Here is a 21,124-nt window from a genome sequence, read left to right as displayed (position 1 = left end):
CAAAGGTTAGCTCTCACTTAGGGTTTCACTCTCTGAAATAGTGGCTGAGGATAAGGCCATAGCATTCCTTATATAGTGCACAAGTCTCATTTAGGGTTTTGAGTCTGGGCCTGCTACGGCCAGCATAACTTATGGTACGCCCATCATAGTGGGTGGAGTCCGCGTCCATAATAGGCCCATGAGTACGTGTAGTGTACCTTATCAGTATGCCATGCATACTCACTAGCAATACTTTCTCTTTTAGGGGGGCTAATATTGACCATGAGTATGTGCAGCGTACCTTATCAGTACGCCCTGCATACTCACTAGCAAGGTACCTTATCAGCATACCTTATCTGCGAGTAGCTCCAAACGGTAAGCTACCTTGCCTACCCTGGAGGTCACCCTGAAAGGACCAATGTACCATGGCCCCAACTTGCCCCTCTTCCGGAATCAGATCACCCCTTTCCAAGCAGATACCTTCAGGAGTAATAAGTCTTCTACCTAGAACTCGATCTCAGACTGTCTCCTATCCGCATAACTCTTCTGGCGACTCTGAGCTGTCAACAACCTCTGTCTGACCTGTTGTATCGGCTCTATCATCTAAAGCACTATCTCAGTGCTTCCCATCACTCGCTGCCCTACTCTCCCCAGAAGATGGGAGTCTGACACCTCCTCCCATACAACAACTCGAAGGGAGGCATACCAATACTCTAATGGTGGCTGTCGCTATAGGAAAACTCAGCCAACGGCAAATACATGTCCCATCTTCCTCCGAAGTCCAATACACATGCATGAAGCATGTCCTCGAGCATCTAAATCGTCCGCTCACTCTGTTCGTCCGTCTGTGGGTGGTAAGCGATACAAAAATGCAGCCTCGTACCGAACTCCTCATGGAACTTCTTCCAGAACCTAGAAGTGAAACATACATCTCGATCTAACACAATCAAGATCGGTACTCCATGCTGCGATACCACCTTTAACAGCCCAAAATCCAGGTTAGCTTTACGACCCTTCTATTTTGGAGAGTTGGAAAATTAGTCCCTTAAAGTTGAAAAGTGGATTGGTGAGTACGCTGGGCATATTGGGGTGTACGCCGCGCGTACTCGCGCGCTTAATTTGTACGCGGGTCATCCGGGTACGCTGGGCGTACCCAAGGTTACGCCGAGCGTAACCGACCCAGATGCAAAACCCAAATTTCTGGCCTTTCACTATAAAAGGAACATGTAGTCCTTTGCCCTATCCACCATACACCCTTGAGTGAGTCCTTGAAGAACTGAGATTCGTGCTTTAGCTTGTGTGTGTGTTTTTTTGAACTTGACGTTATCTTTTAAAGGTGAAGAAGGAGAAGAATGAGCCATTGTTGGAGCTAGAAGCTGAAGAACAAGTGTAGATCCAAGTTCTACAGTGGTTGGAGATCCTTTCTGAGGTAAAAATCTCAAAGCTTCCCTTGTTCTTCATAAGTTTTTCTTGTTGGACCATTTTTAGGGTTTTTGGTTCAAAGTTAGAGACTTTATGTGCAAAGAGTCTCCATAAGCTTAGATCTGACCTTTTCTAGTGTAATATGTGTTAAGGAGTCATAAAAATCAAGTCTTGGATGTGGATCTTGTGTCATGCATGAGTTATAGTCTCATTATGGAAAGAGGAAAGGTATTTCGAGCACAACGTGACCTTTACAGCCATGCAAAGGCTTAAAGGTTTCAACTTTATGGATTAAGACATATTATAGGAGTAAGATCTGAAGTTTGGATGCAAATCGTAATCGTTTCAGACCTGAATGTGTTGAGTAAAGAAACTGGCATTACGTTGGGTGTAATCCCTGTATGTGCTGCGTAGGGGGTCACGTACCCCGTTCCTGGAGTGCAAGAGTACGCCCCGCATACAGGAGCTGGTACACCCCGCATACTGCTTACTGTTGACTTTTGTTGACTTTTAGGGTTTTAGTCAACATGTGGACTTTTGGGTCAGGGAGGGGTAAAATGGTCTTTTACCCTTCTATGGAATTTTAGAAAGGAATATAGTATAGCCTTGAGAGCCGTTAATGATTTAGAATGATTATTTGATGTGATTAGGCGAGGCTAGGTCGAGGTTACGAGATTTAGAGATATCAAGCACGTGAGACTTTAGACATCATACGAGGTGAGTCTTCTCACTATACTGTACCTGGAAGGGTACCTATGTGTTACCGGAAGGTCTGGTATGCTATAAGATATATGCATTGTATGTGATTAGTTGCCTTTTTTGTATGCATTATGTATGCTATGCTTGATATGGGCCGGAAGGCATTATGTTATGGGCCGGAAGGCATTATGATGTAGATTGGAAGGTCAGGGAGTTATGGACTGGAAGGTTTACCGGGTGGGGACGGAAGTTCCCTGAGACACATGGACCGGAAGGTCATGGCCTGGAAGGGCGTATGTGTGTAAGTGGTATATTGGGGAACTCACTAAGCATTTATGCTTATAGTTGTTGTGTTATGTGTTTCAGGTACTATCGAGGACCGTGGTAAGGCACCAGCATGAGTCGTACACACACACGTAGACGGATTGGAATATATTTGATCTTGGGATTTGACATGTTTTGTATTATGACTACGTTACATTGGATTTTTATGGTTTCTTTTAAATGAAATTATGTTTTAAACAAATTAAAAAAAATTGTTTTGAAAAATTACGTTGTTACGGTTGGTATCAGAGCCTTAGTTTGAGGGACTCGGATGCACCTTTGGGCGTATCTAAACTCAAACTGAGGATTTGAGAAATTTTCAACAATAAAAACTAAATTTTCTAAAGGAGCAAGGAGTTTTGAAACAAACAGAGCAGAGTAGTGTGTACGATCAGCCAGCACCCAAATGGTGAATCCCCATAATACCCTTACATTATGTGTTATGAGATATGCTATGTTATGTTATGCATGCTAGAGTAGGCTACGTATTCATATTAGGACTAGAGTAGCCTGATTTGTGATGCCTTAGCCTAGGAGAATTCTACTGCTATGAGATGCCTTGAGAGCGAGTAGGTAGCCAATGCATAGCGAGAATAGAGTACTTGTGATCAGGGATCCAAGGAGGAGGACTTGGGGTGAATGCTGATACGGTGTGGTCAGTAGTATGGGGCCCGTACTACTGAAGACACCGGATCAGTGAGCAGCCCAAGTAAGAATCCTTTGGGTATCGGAGCACGAGTAGGGTTGCGTTATCGAGTGCGAGTATGCTCAATCGAGTCTCTGATATTTTTATGTTGTATTTCAGAGGCATCATGGTTGGGACACGACACACACCTGAGAGTAGTGGGGTCAGTGACGAGGAGATTCGTTGATTGATTCATGAGGAGGTGGCTACTACCATCCAGGCTGAGATTCCAGAGATGTTTGGGGACATCAAGACCACACTGATTGAGACCTTTGATGAGCAGAACGCAGCGGTGACTGAGGCTGCAGCTATTGCTGCTGCCAGACCTCAGGGAGGTGACTTGTTGTTGTTTCGGGAGTTCAGCAACACGAAGCCACGAGAGTTCGATGGGATGCATGACCTGATTGCGGCGATGAGGTGGATCTTTGATATTGAGGGATGTTTCTATACATGATCTTGTCCAAAACACTTGAGGGTGCGGTTTGCTTTGAACCAGCTTCGCTTGGGAGCAAAGGATTGGTGGAAGTTCATGACAACGAGCTTCACTCTGGCAGAGATTTCTGAAGTGACTTGGGAGAGGTTCACTGCCATGTTTAGGGATGAGTATGTTCCCTCGGTGGAGAGGGAACAGTTGGTTCAGGAATTCTTGACCCTCAAGCAGGGTAATGATTCGGTTACTGTGGTTACCCGGAAGTTTCATGAGAGGGGAATGTTCTGCCCTAAGCAGGTATCTACTGAGCAGGCACGGATGAGTCGGTATTTGGTCATTTTGAGGAGGGACATTCGAGAGTTCGTGTCAAACTCGACATACCATACATTTGTTGAGCTTCAGGAAAATGCCCAGAAGCGGGAGATCGAGTTGAAGACTCAGGCTAGGGAGGAGGCCGAGTCCCAGAGGATGGATCGGTGGCCGACTCAGTCTCAGCCGGCAGCCAAGCACGCCAAGCCCGCTGATTCGAGGATTGGATGCTAGAAGGGCCGCACTTGCAGGAAGTGCAGCAAGGGTAATGAGGGAGCTTGTCGATCGGGTGCTTGCTACAAATGTGGCAAGGAGGGGCATATCGCCAAGGATTTCCACAATGGATTTATGGTTTGCTTTCATTGCAACCAAACTGGCCATCGGAAGGCCGAGTGTCCGCAATTGCATCAGGGGTCAGAGCAGGGATCTGCACATGCTGCTAGGGTTATCGAGGTTCAATCGGTGAAGGCCGAGGCTCCGAAGGCTCGTGGGAGAGCTTTCCAGTTGACAGCGGAGGAGGTCCGCGCAGCACCCAACGTTGTGCCGGTATGTATTCTTGTCTCTATTTTTTTAAGTCTAAGATATTATGCTTATATTATATTATGCGTAGGTACTTTCTTGTAACTTTTGTACATGCCTTAGTGTTATTTGACTCGGGAGCGAGTCGGTCTTTTGTGTCGTTAGCCTTCAGTCATCATATCAGTATTTTTCGAGAGGCCATTAGTCGACCTCTGCGAGTTTCTATAGCTAAGGAGCAAGCAGTGTATGCCACGAATGTGATTCGAGGATGTATCCTTGAGATCTTCGGTGTGGAGTTCCCGATAGATCTGGTCCCGATTGCGATGGAGGACGTGCGTGTTATAGTGGGCATGGATTGGTTGAGCCGATTTGGATCTGTTATAGATTGCTAGCGTCAATTGGTAACGATACGAGACCCTAGTTGGGGAGTACTTACGGTGTACGGCGAGGGTAGCCATCCTGAGTCAGCATTTTGTTTGGCTGCTAGGGCAAGGCAGAGTTTACAGCAGGGCTGTATGGGATTTGTGGTCTATGTGATGGACACACGAGTGGCCACTGGGAGGCCAAGTTCGACTGATGAGGTCCCAATTGTGCGGGACTTCCCTGACATTTTCCCTTAGGAGTTACCGGGTGTGCCTCCCGAGAGGTAGGTGGAGTTTCGTATCGACTTGGTGCTAGGGGCGACACCTATTGCCAAGGCACCCTATCGCCTTGTACCGCCCGAGATGCAGGAGTTATCCTCGCAGCTTCAGGAGCTGTTGGGAAAGGGGTTTATTAGACCGAGTAGCTCGCTCTGAGGAGCGCTGATCCTTTTTGTCAAGAAGAAGGATGGTTCACACCGGATGTGTGTTGATTACCGAGAGTTGAACAAGCTGACGGTCAAGAACCGTAATCTGTTACCAAGGATCAACGATTTGTTCGATCAGTTACAGGGAGTGTCTTGGTTCTCCAAGATAGAGTTGAGGTCGGGTTATCATCAGATGAGGGTTCGGGATGAAGATATCCAGAAGATAACGTTCAGAACTTGTTATGGGCATTACGAGTTTGTGGTGATGCCTTTTGGGCTCACCAATGCACCAGCCGCGTTCATGGATCTCATAAACAGGGCATGCAGACCGATGTTGGATCGATCGGTGATTGTTTTCATCGATGATATATTGGTATATTCGAAATCCAAAGAGCAGCATGAGGAGCATTTAAGGGAAATCCTCGGGGTCCTGAGATTAGAGAGGCTTTACACCAAATTCTCCAAGTGTGATTTTTGGTTACGAGAGGTCCAGTTCCTAGGACATGTCGTTCACCAGCAGGGGATATTGGTCGATCCGGCCAAGATTGAGGTTGTGATAATTTGGGAGGTGCCCAGGTCACCTACTGAGATCAGGAGTTTCTTAGGATTGGTAGGCTACTATCGGAGATTTATCAGGGATTTCTCCAAGATCGTCGTGCCACTCACCAAGTTTACCTGGAAGGGTGTTGCATTTTCTTGGGGTCCGGAGCAGCAGACCTCGTTCAAGACACTTCGCCAGAGATTATGCGAAGCCTCGGTGTTAACCCTTCCGGAAGGGATGGAGGATTTCGTGGTATATTGTGATGCGTCGATATCCGGGTTGGGAGTGGTGCTTATGTAGAGGGGCATGTGATAGCATATTCATCGAGGCAGCTTAAGCCTCATGAGTTGAGGTATCCCACTCATGATCTAGAATTGGGGGTTGTAGTGTTCGCCCTCAAGATTTGGCATCACTATTTGTATGGGGTTCGGTGTACGATATACACGAACCACAAGAGCTTGAAGTATTTGATGGATCAGCCCAACCTGAATATGCGCCAGAGGAGATGGTTGGATATAGTAAAGGATTATGATTGTGAGATCCTATACCACTCAGGAAAGGCTAATGTTGTAGCCGATGCCCTGAGTCGTAGGGTAGAGGGCGCCCCGATTCAAGATATTTGCATGAGATTGACAGTGATGACTCCGTTATGGGACGCCATTCGAGGGGCCCAGGCAGAGACCGTGAGACTGGAGAACCATAAGAGAGAGTGAGTGATCGGGCAGGTATTGAAGTTTGTTACCGATAGTCGAGGACTTATGACCTTCCAGGGTCGGGTTTAGGTACCGTTTGTGGGCGGGACGCGTACCATCTTGATGAAGGAGGCGCATAGATCGAAGTTCTCGATCCACCCCGTGGCCACTAAGATATATTTGGATTTGAAGAAGGAGTATTGGTGGCCCTGTATGAAGAGAGATGTTGCATGGTTCGTAGAGAGGTGGTTGACCTGTCGCACGGTTAAGGCCGAGCACTAGCGTCCTCATGGTAAGTTGCAGCCGTTAAAGATTACCGAGTGGAAGCGGGAACAGATCACCATGGATTTTATCACCAAATTGCCAAGGACGGCCGGGGGTGTCAATGCAATTTTGGTGATCGTGGATAGGTTGACGAAAAGCGCTCACTTTCTTGCTATCAGTGATAGCTCTTCTGCTGAGACGTTGGCAGAGTTGTACGTGAGGGAGGTGGTATCGCGTCATGGAGTTCCGATCTCGATTGTTTCAGACCGAGATGTGCGTTTTACTTCCATATTTTGGAAGAAGTTTCACGAGGAGTTGGGTACGAGTCTGCATTTTAGTACCGCATACCACCCACAGAGCGAGCGGACGATTCAGACGCTCGAGGACATGCTTCGGGCATGTGTATTGGATTTCAGTGGGAGTTGGGACACGTATTTACCCTTGGCTGAGTTTTCCTATAACAACAACCATCACTCGAGCATTGGTATGCCACCTTTTGAGCTGTTGTATGGAAGGAGGTGTCGTACCCGCATTTGTTGGGGTGAGGTAGGGAAGCATGTGATGGGTAGTACAGAGATCGTGCTTCAGATGATAGAGCAGATATAGCAGGTTAGACAAAGGTTGTTGACCGCTCAGAGTCGCCAGAAAAGTTATCCAGACAGGCGATGATCCGAACTCGAGTTCCAGGTTGGTGATTTCGTGCTCCTGAAGGTATCTTCTAGGAAAGGAGTGATTAGATTCAGGAAGAGGGGCAAGCTGGGACCACGGTATATTGGGTCGTTTAGGGTGATCGCGAGGGTGGGCAAGGTAGCGTATCGCTTGGAGCTACCTGCGGAGTTGGACCAGATTCATGATACATTCCACGTGTCGCAACTGAGGAAGTGTATTTCCGATGAGTCGGCAGTGGTACCATTAGAGGATATCCAGGTGGACGCAAGTCTAAATTATGTTGAAAAGCCGATCGCAATATTGGATTGGAGGATCAAGGTTCTGAGGAACAAGGAAGTGCCCCTGGTTTAGGTCCAGTGGCAACATCGGAGAGGGTCCGAGCTGACCTGGGAGCCAGAGTCGGAGATGCGGGAGCAGCATCTGGAGTTGTTCACAGCATGAGACTTCGAGGGAGAAGTCTGGTTCTAGTAGGGGAGAATTGTAACAGCATGAAATCCAGGTTAGCTTTATGACCCTTCTATTTTGGAGAGTTGGCAAATTAGTCCCTTAAAGTTTAAAAGTGGATTGGTGAGTACGTTGGGCATACTGGGGTGTACGCCACGCGTACTCGCACGCTTAATTTGTACACGGGTTATCTGGGTACGTTGGGCGTACCCAAGGTTACGTCGGGTGTAACCGGCCTAGATGCAAAACCCAAATTTCTGGCCTTGCACTATAAAAGGAACATGTAGTCCTTTTCCCCTAGCCACCATACACCTTTAAGTGAGTCCTTGAAGAGCTGAGATTTGTGCTTTAGCTTGTGTGTGTGTTTTTTTGAGCTTGAAGTTATCTTTTCAAGGTGAAGAAGAAGAAGAAGGAGCCATTGTTGTAGCTAGAAGCTGAAGAACAAGTGTAGATCCGAGTTCTACAGTGGTTGGAGATCGTTTCTGAGGTAAAAAGCTCAAAGCTTTCCTTGTTCTTCATAAGTTTTGCTTGTTGGACCATTTTTAGGGTTTTTGGTTCAAAGTTGGAGACTTTATGTGCAAAGAGTCTCCATAAGCTTAGATCCGACCTTTTCTAGTGTAATATGTGTTGAGGAGTCATAAAAATCAAGTCTTGGATGTGGATCTTGTGTCATGCATGAGTTATAGTCTCACTATGGAAAGAGGAAAGGTGTTTTGAGCACAAAGTGACCTTTACAGCCATGCAAAGGCTTAAGGGTTTCCACTTTATGGATTAAGACATATTAGAGGAGTCAGATCTGAAGTTTGGATGCAAGTCTTAACCGTTTAAGACATGAATGTGTTGAGTAAAGAAGTTAGGCATTACGTTGGGTGTAATCCCAGTACCGCCGCATAAGGGGTCGTGTACCCCATTTCTGGACTGCAAGAGTACGCCCCGCGTACAGGAGCTGGTACACCCCGCGTAGAGGAGCTGGTACACCCCGCGTACTGCTTGCTATTGAATTTTGTTGACTTTTAGGGTTTTAGTCAACATGTGGACTTTTAGGTCAGGGAGGGGTAAAATGGTCTTTTACCCTTCTGTGGAATTTTAGAAAGGAATATAGTATAGCCTTGTGAGCCGTTAATGATTTAGAATGATTATTTTATGTGATTAGGCGAGGCTAGGTCGAGGTTACGAGATTCAGAGATATCGAGCACGTGAGACTTTAGACATCATATGTGGTGAGTCTTCTCACTATACTGTACCTGGAAGGGTACCTATGTGTGACCAGAAGGTCTGGTATGCTATAAGATATATGCATTGTATGTGATTAGTTGCCTGTTTTGTATGCGTTATGTATGCTATGCTTGAAATGGGCCGGAAGGCATTATGATGTAGACCGAAAGGTCAGGGAGTTATGGACCGGAAGGTCGATACGGGTAGGCCCGGAAGGTTTACCGAGTCGTGACGGAAGTCCCCTGAGACACATGGACGGGAAGGTCATGGCCTGGAAGGGCGTATGTGTGTAAGTGGTATATTGGGGAAATCACTAAGCATTTAGGCTTACAGTTGTTGTGTTATGTATTTCAGGTACTAGCGAGGACCGTGGGAAGGCGCCGGCATGACTCGTACACACACCCGCATACGGATTGGGATATATTTGATCTTGGGATTTGACATGTTTTGTATTATGACTACGTTACATTGGATTTTTATGGTTTGTTTTAAATGAAATTATGTTTTAAACAAATGAAAAAAAATTGTTTGAAAAATTACGTTATTACACCACCTCCATCACATACAACTCTGCTAACCTCTCTGTGGAAGAGCTCTCATTGATAGAAAGCAAGTGAACGCTCTTCGTCAGCCGATCAACGATCAACCAAATTTCATCGACACCCCTCGCAGTCCTTGGCAATGTTGTGATAAAGTCCATAGAAATTTGTTCCCACTTCTACTAGGGAACCTCAAGTGGCTGCAACTTTCCATGCGGTCGTCGGTGCTTGGCCTTAACCTTGCGACAGGTCAAGCACCTCTCAACAAACCACACAACATCCCTCTTCATACAGGGCCACCAATAATCTCTTTTCAGGTCCAAATACATCTTAGTGGCCCTGGGATGGATCGAGAACCTTGATCTATGCGCCTCCTCCATCAAAATGATACGTGCCCCGCCCACGAACGACACCCAAATCTGTCCCTGAAAGGTCATAAGCCCTCTGCTATAGGTAACGAACTTAGATATTTTCCTGATCACCCGCTCTCTCTTTCGGTTCTCCGGCCTCACGGCCTCTACCTGGGCCTCTCGTATGGTATCCAACACTAGAGTCATCACCGTCAATGTCTCGTATCGGGGCACTCTCCACCCTCCGACTCAGGGCATCGGATACAACGTTAGCCTTGCCCGAATGGTATAGGATCTCACAATCATAGTCCTTTACAACATCCAACCATCTCCTCTGGCGCATATTCAGGTTGGGATGATCCATCAGGTACTTCAAACTCTTGTGGTCCGTGTATATGATACACCGGACCCCATACAAATAGTGATGCTAGATCTTGAGGGAGAACACCACTACCCCCAACTCCAGATCGTGGATGGGATACCTCGTCACATGAGGCTTCGACTGCCTCAATGCATATGTAATCACATACCCTCTCTGCATAAGAACTGCACGCAACCCCGATATCGACGCATCATAATACACAACAAAATCTTCCATACCTTTTGAAATGGCTAACACCAGGGCTTCGCATAATCTCTGGCAAAGCGTCTCATTGGAGCCCTGCTGCTCAAGATCCCAACTGAAAGTCACTCCCTTCCGGGTTAACTTGGTAAGAGGAACAACAATATTGGAGAAATCCCTGATAAATCTCCGATAATAGCCGGCCAACCCCAGAAAGCTCCTGATCTCGGCACCTCCCAACTCATCACAACCTCAATCTTGGCCGGATCGACCAATATCCCATTCTGGTTGACGAGATGCCCCAAGAACTGTACCTCTTGCAACCAGAAATCGCACTTGAAGAATTTGGCGTAAAGCCTCTCTGATCTCAAAACTCTGAGAATCTCTCTTAAATGCTCCTCATGCTGCACTTTGGATCTCGAATACACTAATATATCATCGATGAACATGATCACCGATCTATCCAACATCGACATGCATACCCTGTTCATGAGATCCACGAACACTGTCAGTGCATTGGTGAGTCCAAAAGGCATCACCACGAACTCGTAAAGCCCATAACGAGTCCTGAATGCTGTCTTCTGGATATCCCATCACACACTCTCATTTGATGATATCCAGACCTCAAATCAATCTTGGAGAACCAAGTTCCTCCCTGAAACTGATCGAACAGATCATCGATCCTCGGTAAGGGGTAACGGTTCTTGACCGTTAACTTGTTCAACTCTCGTTAATCAATGCACATCCGGTGTGAACCATCCCTTTTTTTTTGACAAAAAGGATTGGCCTCCCCATGGCGAGCTACTCGGCCGAATAAACCCCTTCCCTAGAAGCTCCTGAAGTTACAAGGATAACTCCTGCATCTCTAGCGGCGCAAGGCGATAGGGTGCCTTGGCTATTGGTGCCGCACCCGGCGTTAGGTCAATCCGAAACTCCACTTGCCTCTCTGGAGGCACACCCGGTAACTCCTCGGGAAAAACATCTGTGAACTCACACACTATCGGCACCTCTGAAATAGAACTCGGTCTATCACCACCAACCCGCATATCCATGAATTACGCCAAGAAACCCATACAACCCTACTGTAAACTCTGCCTCACTCGAGTGGCAGAACAGAAAGATGATCCGGTCCTAGTACCCTCTCGGTACATTGTGAGCACTTCCCTACTAGGGTCTCGTATAGTCACAACTGACGCTCTCAATCTATAACAGCTCCGAATCGACTCAACCAATCCATGCCCACAATAACACAAACATCTCCCATCGCAGTCGGTACTAGATCTATTGGAAACTCAACACCGAAGATCTCAAGTATACATTCTCAAATCACCTCAGTAGCATATATCGCTCGCTCGTCAGCTATGGAGACTCGAAGAGGTTGACTTAATGACTCTTGACAGATACTAATGTGTTGACTAAATGCTAAAGACACGAAAGATCGACTCGCACCCGAGTCAAATAACACCAAAGCAGGTACATAACTTACAAGAAAAGTACTTACGCATACCATAATATAAGCACAATATCTCAAACTCGAAATAAATGGATGAAAGAATACATACCAGCCACGACGTCGGTTACATTTTCTTGATATTCTTCTTATGTTGTTTGTGAGTAGATTAGTTGTTTTTATTCAATTCATCGTCTGTATGTTTACTATCCTTATGTGTTTGCTTTTGAGATTCACCAATCTCCCAAACTTTTATCTATATGGCTAGCGGTTTAAGAAAAAAAAAATATTGTATATATGTATTTTGGACCTGGATCCCTTAGTCAAGCTAACTGATGGGGAGGTAAGGCTTGGTGAGTTTTTTTTCAAGTGGTTGTATTTTCTTAAAATGAACAAGGTTCTAATTAAGACATCTGGATTAAGAGTCAATTTTTGTTTCCTTCTAATATTTTATTGTGCATGAAACTCAAGTGGGTGTTTGACTATATAGCGAAATGCTTGGTCAGTTTCTTTATTCATTTATTTGCTAAAGATTACTTCTAGGTTTCATATTTTTTTGTTTTAACTTTAAAACAATGAACTATATCTTGATGTTTAAGGGTCAAGAAAAACGATTGCAATTGAAGAAATTTAAGATGCTAATGCTATATCTGATGTTCAATTTTGATTAATTGTAGAGAATATATTTCAACCACCACTAATTTTTGATTAATAATAAATTTATGTGTTTTTGAGAGCTTATGTGCAGAAAAAAGATTAGCACCTTTACTTTGGCATACAACTTCACAGATGACAACAAATTCTTCTTTTGTCTACATTTGTCTTTTTTTGGAAATTGTAACTATATTGATGGCAGGTTGGGCGAAGTAAAAAGTTTTAATATCATCATCAATATTAAAGGTCTTTTTGCACTAAGTAGGCGATGCAATTAATGTTTGAGAATTTGACTGATTCCGTTAAGAATTTTTCATGGAGAGGCTGTTTTGTTTTAATTAAACGAATTGGGGAAAGGGACTCATTTTGTTGAAACATACCAAGGGAGGGCTGATTTTTAAATTAAAACTATAAGTGGAGAGCTAGACGTGTTTATTGGCTCAACTTAGGAGGATTAGGGATTTTAACACCCCGTTCCCGAGTTCAATTTAAGGAGAGAAAAGAAAGGAAATGGGTGGAAGTGAGAGGAAAGTAAGGGAAATTGGTGTTCCCGAGTTACATTAAAGGAGGGAAGTAGAAGGAAATGGAGGGATCACTTTCCCTCCTAACTTTCCTTCCGATTTGGAAGGATTTGGAGAGAAAGAACAAAATGTTTAACTTTCCTTTCATTTCTCTCCAACTCGGGAACACAAAAGATAAATTTCTTTTCCCTTCTCTTCTCTTCTTTTCTCTCCTTACTTTCTTTTCTCATCTCTTCTTTTCTTTGCTACAACTCAGGAACGGGGTGTAAGTCCCGATTCCTTTTGTTGATCGGGCAATTGGAGAAGAACAAAAACAGTCGGGGCCTATGAACAACATAGCGAGATGGAAAAACACGAATGCTTCGCAGGTGGTACGATTTGTCGAGCGATTTCGAGGTGGAGGCCAGCTCTGGGGTTTGACGAGGCCGAAGGGGAGGAAAGGGGAGGCAGCGAGGATTCAGGTCTGATGATTACTCCGTATTTCGTGCGTCTTGTAGCCGACAAAAGTCGAGCAAAGAGGTTGCATCGCCGGAGTTTGGTTGTACCAAAGAAAGGATGAGAAACGGGGCATCGAAATCGTTTTTCTTCTACTCCAGTCGTGAGGTGCGAAGGGGAGGGGATTAGAAGAGGTGTTTGGGAGGAAGTAGACATCAACGACGTCTCAGGTAGGGTGCTTCGGTGGTGATTCTGTAAGGCAAAAGAGGGAGAGCACCTCCGGTCTTCATCCATCCTAGAATTGATCGGACCAAGGCATAATCGGTAGATGAGTTGTTTTTATTCAATTCATCGTCTGTATGTTTACTATCCTTATGTCTTTTCTTTTGAAATTCACCAATCTCCCAAACTTTTATCCATGTGGCTAGCTGTTTAAGAAAAAAATATTATTTATATATATATATATATATATATATATATATATATATATATATATATATATTTATGGTCTTCGATCCCTCAAATGAATTTCATTTGGATTTGGTTGTTAACCCTTGTTAACTTTACAAATTTACCCCCACTCTTGACTCTCTCTATGTCCCTTCTCTGTTTTACTAGTGTTGTGGTGGTGTGGTTGAACAAGTGTTGTGGTGGTGTGGTTGAAGTAAATGTTTATGCAAATGGAGTAGGAAGAGGTTGATAGTGGGGGTAAAATCGTCATATTACTCACTAGGGCTTTATTTCTCTTTGTATTTTGAGTTTATGACTTTGTACTTTCATAATATATGGAATCGAATGGAAAGGTTTTAGCAACAGTAGCATCTCAACTAAAGATCTTCAACTAAAAAGATATAGATATTATCTAGAATCTTGTAAGTTCCTTTAGGGCATGTTATTTTTCCTTTGAGTGTCGTGGGCTAACTGATTCCTGTCTGGATGCACAGAGTCTATTTTTTTCTAAATTCAAAATGGGAGTGAATGTAATTATATATTAATCCTTTAGGGACCGATTCTTTTACCCTTTGTAGAATCCTTTGTCTATAAACGATACAAATGAAATCATATCTAAATCCTTATAAAGACTAATTCATTATTTGCTCTTTGATTTTACTTTTACGCATAAATATCATAAAACCATTAAAGCTATGAGCAACTGAAGATGGTGTGAATGAGATGTTGACGGCCGTGAAAATATAATTTATGCTCCATTGGTACAAAATGGTTCATAGATTTAAGAAGACAACTTTTCATGGACCTAAACAAAAAGTTTTGACTTTCAAAGTCAAAACCACTAAATTTTAAGATCTAAAAAGTGTATTAATTCTTTAAAGTTTGTATTAATATCTAAATCATACTATGACAAATTAAATTTAGATTCTACTCTGGTAAATAGACTTTTAAAGTCAAACCCACAGTTTCAAAGTCAAATCATACTTTGTAATTAGATTGTATAGTGGTTTCCTACCATTGTAAAAGGTTATTCCTGCCGTTGTTGGCAAGAAAAACCTTCAAGTTCTTTTTTTTTGTTTGTACACAATTATATATCTATACAAACCTTATATTTTGCATCTGTGAGAGAAAGAAGATGCCTAATGACATCTTTCTTATTTGTTTAACTAGATGTGGGCTTTAAAAAAATAAAGAATCACAATATATTTTACACACACAATCAAATAGCAATGTACTTTTGTTTTTTCGATAATTTGTAATCTTTTTTCTGTAAACCAAATCTAAATAAAAACTGAGAAAAGTAAGATGTTATTAGATGCAAAACAACATTGACCAAAAATAACCAACATCTCAAAATGATCAATTTGACCAAAAAGGTCAAAATTATCATTATTTTCAAGATTATTTGTACGTCATGTTATACAAGTCTAGTATCATTATAAAGTTCTTTTTTGTTCATTTTTAACTCTTCCAAATCAAAGAAAATAACATCAATGGTCAATGTCAACAAATTTACCAAAACATCTAAAATGATCAATTTTTTGTGAATTTACTTGACCACATATCATTGGAACCACAAACAAAACCTCTACCTTTTTGTTTTTAGTGATTCATATTAGTCCTTAATATTAAAAAAGAACAAAAAATGTCAAAAAGGTCAAATTGACCAAAAGCGTCAAAATTGTTATTTTTTTCAAAAATAATTATATGTTTGTAGTATAAGACATTCTTTTGGTGATCTGGCATTCATTTTAATGTTTTTTGCTTATTTCTAGAGTAAATTATTGAAAAGTCCATTATGTTTTGGTCAAAATTACATATTTCGGCCCTTAACTTTTTTTAGCACTCAGATCGTCTCTATGGTTTGATTTTATTGCGTTTTTCGTTCCTATAGTTTGGTCAAAATTGTATATTTGGTTCGTAATTTTTTGTATATAAGGGACGAAAAACGCAACAAAATCAAACCACAATGACGATCCGAGTGTACAAATAAGTTAGAGACCAACCACGTAATTTTAACCATACTATTAGGACGATTTCAGTAATTTACTCTTATTTCTATTAACTTATGTTAAGATCGTTTATATTTAATAATCTCTTGGATTGAAATTTGGTTCACATAAAAGAAAACTTTTCAAGTTCACCTTCATCAGTTGTATAAACATTGATATTATATCAACAATATATATAATTCAATTATCGGTCAACCCGTTCACTGAACGAGCGGTGACACAAGTTAATGTATGGATTATAAAATCTATAATAACCTATTTATAGTTGACCACATGTTGTTAGTTATGCATCAATATAAATGGTTATACCCATAAATGAAAATATATTGTTACTTCGATCGTTAAAACTCACTTTGTTGTATTAGATAATAATATATTATTTCCAAAAGGTATTGCCAATAATTGAAACCAGATTGAAGTCAATAGTTTAAGGTTTCACGATTAATAAATCTGAAAACATCTGATTTTTTGCTTTTATAAATATTTTAACTAAAAGTATATGAAATTAAATATTAGGCTATAGCTTGAGTCCAAACTTGCTTTAGAAATTTCCATTTGAGGTGTGCAAGTCCCTCAACAGATAGAAACGGTTCTAGCAATTTTAAGAAAATCGGTATTAGAATGGTTTTGGATTCTTAAAACAGTTGTATCGTTTGCGTACAAACTTCGTTTTGGACGTTTTTTATATTTTCAGAATCAAGGAAACACGTACTATGAGACTAGAGTGTTTGTATTGCTCACAACTGTTAAATACAACCTTTCAGATTTTAAGAAGTATTCCTACGGTTGCAGTTTGAACTGTTTGATTCTTAACAAATTTAAATTATTTAAACTATTGGGGGTTGTTGGGTAATTTAAGTAACCAAAATATGACTACTTTGGTTAAAATAAGTCAAGGGAGGGACTGAAATGGTTTAAATGGGATTAATGTTTGCGAATTTTACTGATTCTGTTAAGAATTTATCATGGAGAGGCTGTTTTGTTTTAATTAAACCAAACGTTTGGGGAAAGGGACTCATTTTGTTGAAACATACCAAGGGAGTGTTGATTTTTAAATTAAAACTATAAATGGAGTGCTAGATGTGTTTAAATTTTAATGGCTCAACTTAGGAGGATTAGGGCTTTTAAGTCCCGATTCCTTTTGTTGATCGGGTAATTGGAGAAGAACGTTAACAGTCAGGGCTTATGAACGACATAGCGAAATGAAAAAACAGGAATGCTTCGCTGGTGGTACGATTTGTAGAGCGATTTCGAGGTGGTGGCCATCTCTAGGGAAGCAGCGAGGATTCTGGTCTGATGATTACTCCCTGGTTCGTGCATCTTGTAGCCGACAGAAGTCGAGCAAGGAGCTTGCATCTCTAGAGTTTGGTTGAACCGAAGAAAGGACAAGAAACGGGGAAGCAAAATATTTTTTCTTCTACTCTAATCGTGAGACTCGAAGGGGAGGGGATCAGAAGAGGTGTTTGAGAGGAGGTTGACATCAAAGACGTCTCAGGTAGGGGGCTTCAGTGGTGATTCTGTAAGGCAAAGAGAAAGAGCAGCTACGGTCATCATCCGTCTGAGAATTGATCGGACCAAGTAAAGTAAATTGCCACATAAATTAAATGAATATTAATATTTAAATGCCCCTGTAAAGTAAAAATTAACAATTGCCACTTCAATTGATAAAAGTTAAATCGATCGAGTAAAACTCGATATCTAAGCATAATTGCTAAAAGTTAAATCCCTCGAGTAAAACTCGATATCTAAGCATACAAGGCATTAATGTTATTTCTTTAAAAAGTTACAAATATTATAATGATTATTCTTATACATATTTATACAAATAACTAATATTATTTTATTTTATAATTCAATCAAACATAAATAGTTACAGATATTATAATGATTATTTTTATATATAGTTATACAAGCAACTAACATTATTTTATTCTATAATTCAACATAAATAGGTAATTATCATTTATTTATAATTTATTTAGAATGAAGCCTATCAAAAAGCATATAAAAAATATGAAAATATAAATAGTAGACCAGTATTAGACTACAAATTAAGGATTAAAAATAAATATGTATGGTTATATTAATTTTCAAATATAATTGAATAAACATTTATGTTCATATACTTGCTTATAATATAATATGTTCTACCATTACTACCCTTTTTTCGTGACTCTACCCCTCCAATCATGACTTGTTTGGTAGTTGACTTTCAACTAACTCTTTTTTGCGGTCTTTTTTTTATTTCTAGGTTTTTTCTCCAATAAATAAAAAGTATTACAGTTAAAACATTAACTACAAACTTTTTCATGTATATGGATGATATTAATGTTTTGAAGAGTGTGATTTATTTATAAAAAGAATAAATTTGCACATTATAAACAAACTACAATTACATTGAAGATTGAACACTATTAATCCATTTAAACAACTAATAAACCAAAACATTTTATATAAACTGAAACATTTAATTGGTATATTAACAATAATCATCAAAACATTTGTTCACCACCGGAACCAACTTCAATCAACAAACTACCGTCGACAACAACTAACCGGCGGAAACCAAACCACGCCGGAGATAGAAAGGGAGAAAGAGAAATCAAAACAAAGATCACCGGAACCACCATTTACCATCATCAAACACCTTTTACCATTTCAACCATCATTAAACACCATTCAACACCTTCTGAATATCTTAAACCACCTTGAACCACCGTGGCACGATTGAGAAAAGCGAGCCACTTATAATTTACGTCGGAAGACATAACGATATATCCGAAAAAGACAGAATAAGAGTAAAAGAGATTATGAGAAACACGACTGGAATATCGCGAGAAAGACCGCCATCGGAATTCACCTCTTGTTGCCGGAAATCGCATTTAGAAGCCGTCGGAATTCAAATTTTTTCGCCGGAAATCGCTTCTTGGTATGTTACTCCCTTCTTAGCGGCTGATTTAATATGTTAGGGTTTTGAGAAAGTAACATTTTTATATCTTACAATTTTATATTTATAGCCCGTTAGATTAAAAAAATTTCATCTTAACCCTTTGTTCCAAGTTTACATAAATGCATATATTTTGTTCCAATTAAATAATGGCTTCACGTGGAAGCTTCTATCTACAAACTATAATCGGACGTATTTAAGTACTGCATTTTTTTATTAAAATAATTGAAAATATTTATTTATGTTAATACACTATTTTTTCAGTTTAAAAATATTGAATTATTTTATATAAAAAGCTTATGGTTTTTGTATTTGTCCAACATTATATTAAATATATCTATTGTGATTTTTGTATATTGATATGTTTAAGTTGTTCGGAATCAATTTGTCTGCTCGCGATGAAGATGTTTCTACTAAAAAATCACAATTTTCGACCGATCAGGTTATATAATTATACTAGATTGTGATGTTTTGAAATAAGAAAAAAAAATTCTAAGACATATAAAATTCAATTTCAGATGTTCAGGTCCCGTGATGAATTGTTTGAATGAACACAAAATACAGCACGATCTCTAGGATATGTCATTATCACAAAAAGATCAAAAGCATATGTGAATGGATTCGTGTATAAAGTCATACTTGCATGTGATCGTAGTGGAGAGTATAAAGCTACTAACACAATTAAAGCATCTGGAAGCAGAAAGACTAATTGTAAGTTTGAATTGCAAGGAAAGTATTCAAAAGTATTGGATCGATGGACGCTAAGGGTAAAATGTGATGAACATAATCATGCACCTGCACAACATATGGAGGGTCATCCATTTGCACGACGATTATCTGTTGATGAGAATCGTTTGGTGGCAAATTTAACAAGAAAGCATGTAGCGCGATGCCATATCTTGTCAACATTGAAGGAGCAAAACGAAAACAATGTGTCGGTAATTAAAACAATATATAATGCACAACAAAAGATTCGCATGCACGAGAAAGCTGGAAAAACTCCAATGCAGGTTCTTATGTCCATTTTGCACAACAATAATTATATCTATGAGCTTACTACAGGTGCTTCAAATGAGTTGGAGAATTATTTTTTTGTTCATCCAACATCTTGGAAGATATGGCGTGCATTTCCACATGTATTGCTAATAGATGCCACATACAAAACGAACAAATATAATAAGTTGCTTGTTCAAATAGTTGGTGTGACCTTAACTCAAAAGACATTCTCTATAGGTTTTGCCTTCATACATAGAGAAAATCAGGCCAACTATACTTGGGTGTAAAATTGTCTAAGGTCAACACTTGAGAATTGCATGCTCCCACGTGTAATAATCACAGATAGAAAGTTGGCACTCATCAATGTGTGTCAAACAGTTTTTCCGAATGCTGCCCGATTACTGTGTAGATGGCAAAATGAGCAAAACATTTTTAAACATTGCAACAAAATTATCAAGTTGAAAAATGGTTGGGAGTCCTTTAGAATACAATGGATGTTACTAGTTGAGTCTCCAACATGGATGGCGTATACAGAAAACTATGAACGACTTCATTTAATGTTCACAGATTATCCACGTAAGCATGTTTGTTTAGTATCTTTTAAATCAAAACCTTCATATTACTATGTATGTACTTACTTCTTAACTTATTTTATTTTGCAGGTGCTTTGAGATACGTAGAGGATACATGGTTAAATAAGGACAAAGAAATGTTTGTGTCGGTTTGGGTTGATCAACATCTAAATTTTGGAAACCACACATCCAATAGAGTTGAGAGTGCACATTCCAAGTTAAAGAAATTTTTGGACTCCTCAAATTGTAATCTAGATATATTTGTGCAAAATATTCCTGAAATTGTGCAGTCATAGGTAACTTCGATCAACGAAAGTTTTGAAAATAGCAGATGTTATCGCTACAATCACCACAATTTGAAGTGCTTCTGGTTACTGCGTTGTTTTGTTTCAAACGAATATTTAGATATAATATTAGGAGAGTTTCAAAGGTTCAATGACCTAAATTCAGACTCCTCGAAATGTGGTTGCAAACTTCGTAACAGTTGTGGGTTACCATGTGCTTGCATACTTTCTGGCTACTTGAATTTAGGTTCGTACGTTCAACTACCACATGTAGATATTTTTTAAAATGTTATGTAAATAATTATTTTATATTTCAATGCAGGTGAAGATATACCATTGGATTCAATAGATATCTTTTGGAGGAAGCTTGATA

This window comes from Lactuca saligna, chromosome 8 (genome assembly GCF_052625555.1).
Source record: "Lactuca saligna cultivar CGN05327 chromosome 8, ASM5262555v1, whole genome shotgun sequence".
In the NCBI taxonomy this organism is placed as follows: Eukaryota; Viridiplantae; Streptophyta; class Magnoliopsida; order Asterales; family Asteraceae; genus Lactuca; species Lactuca saligna.
This window is presented reverse-complemented; position numbering follows the sequence as displayed.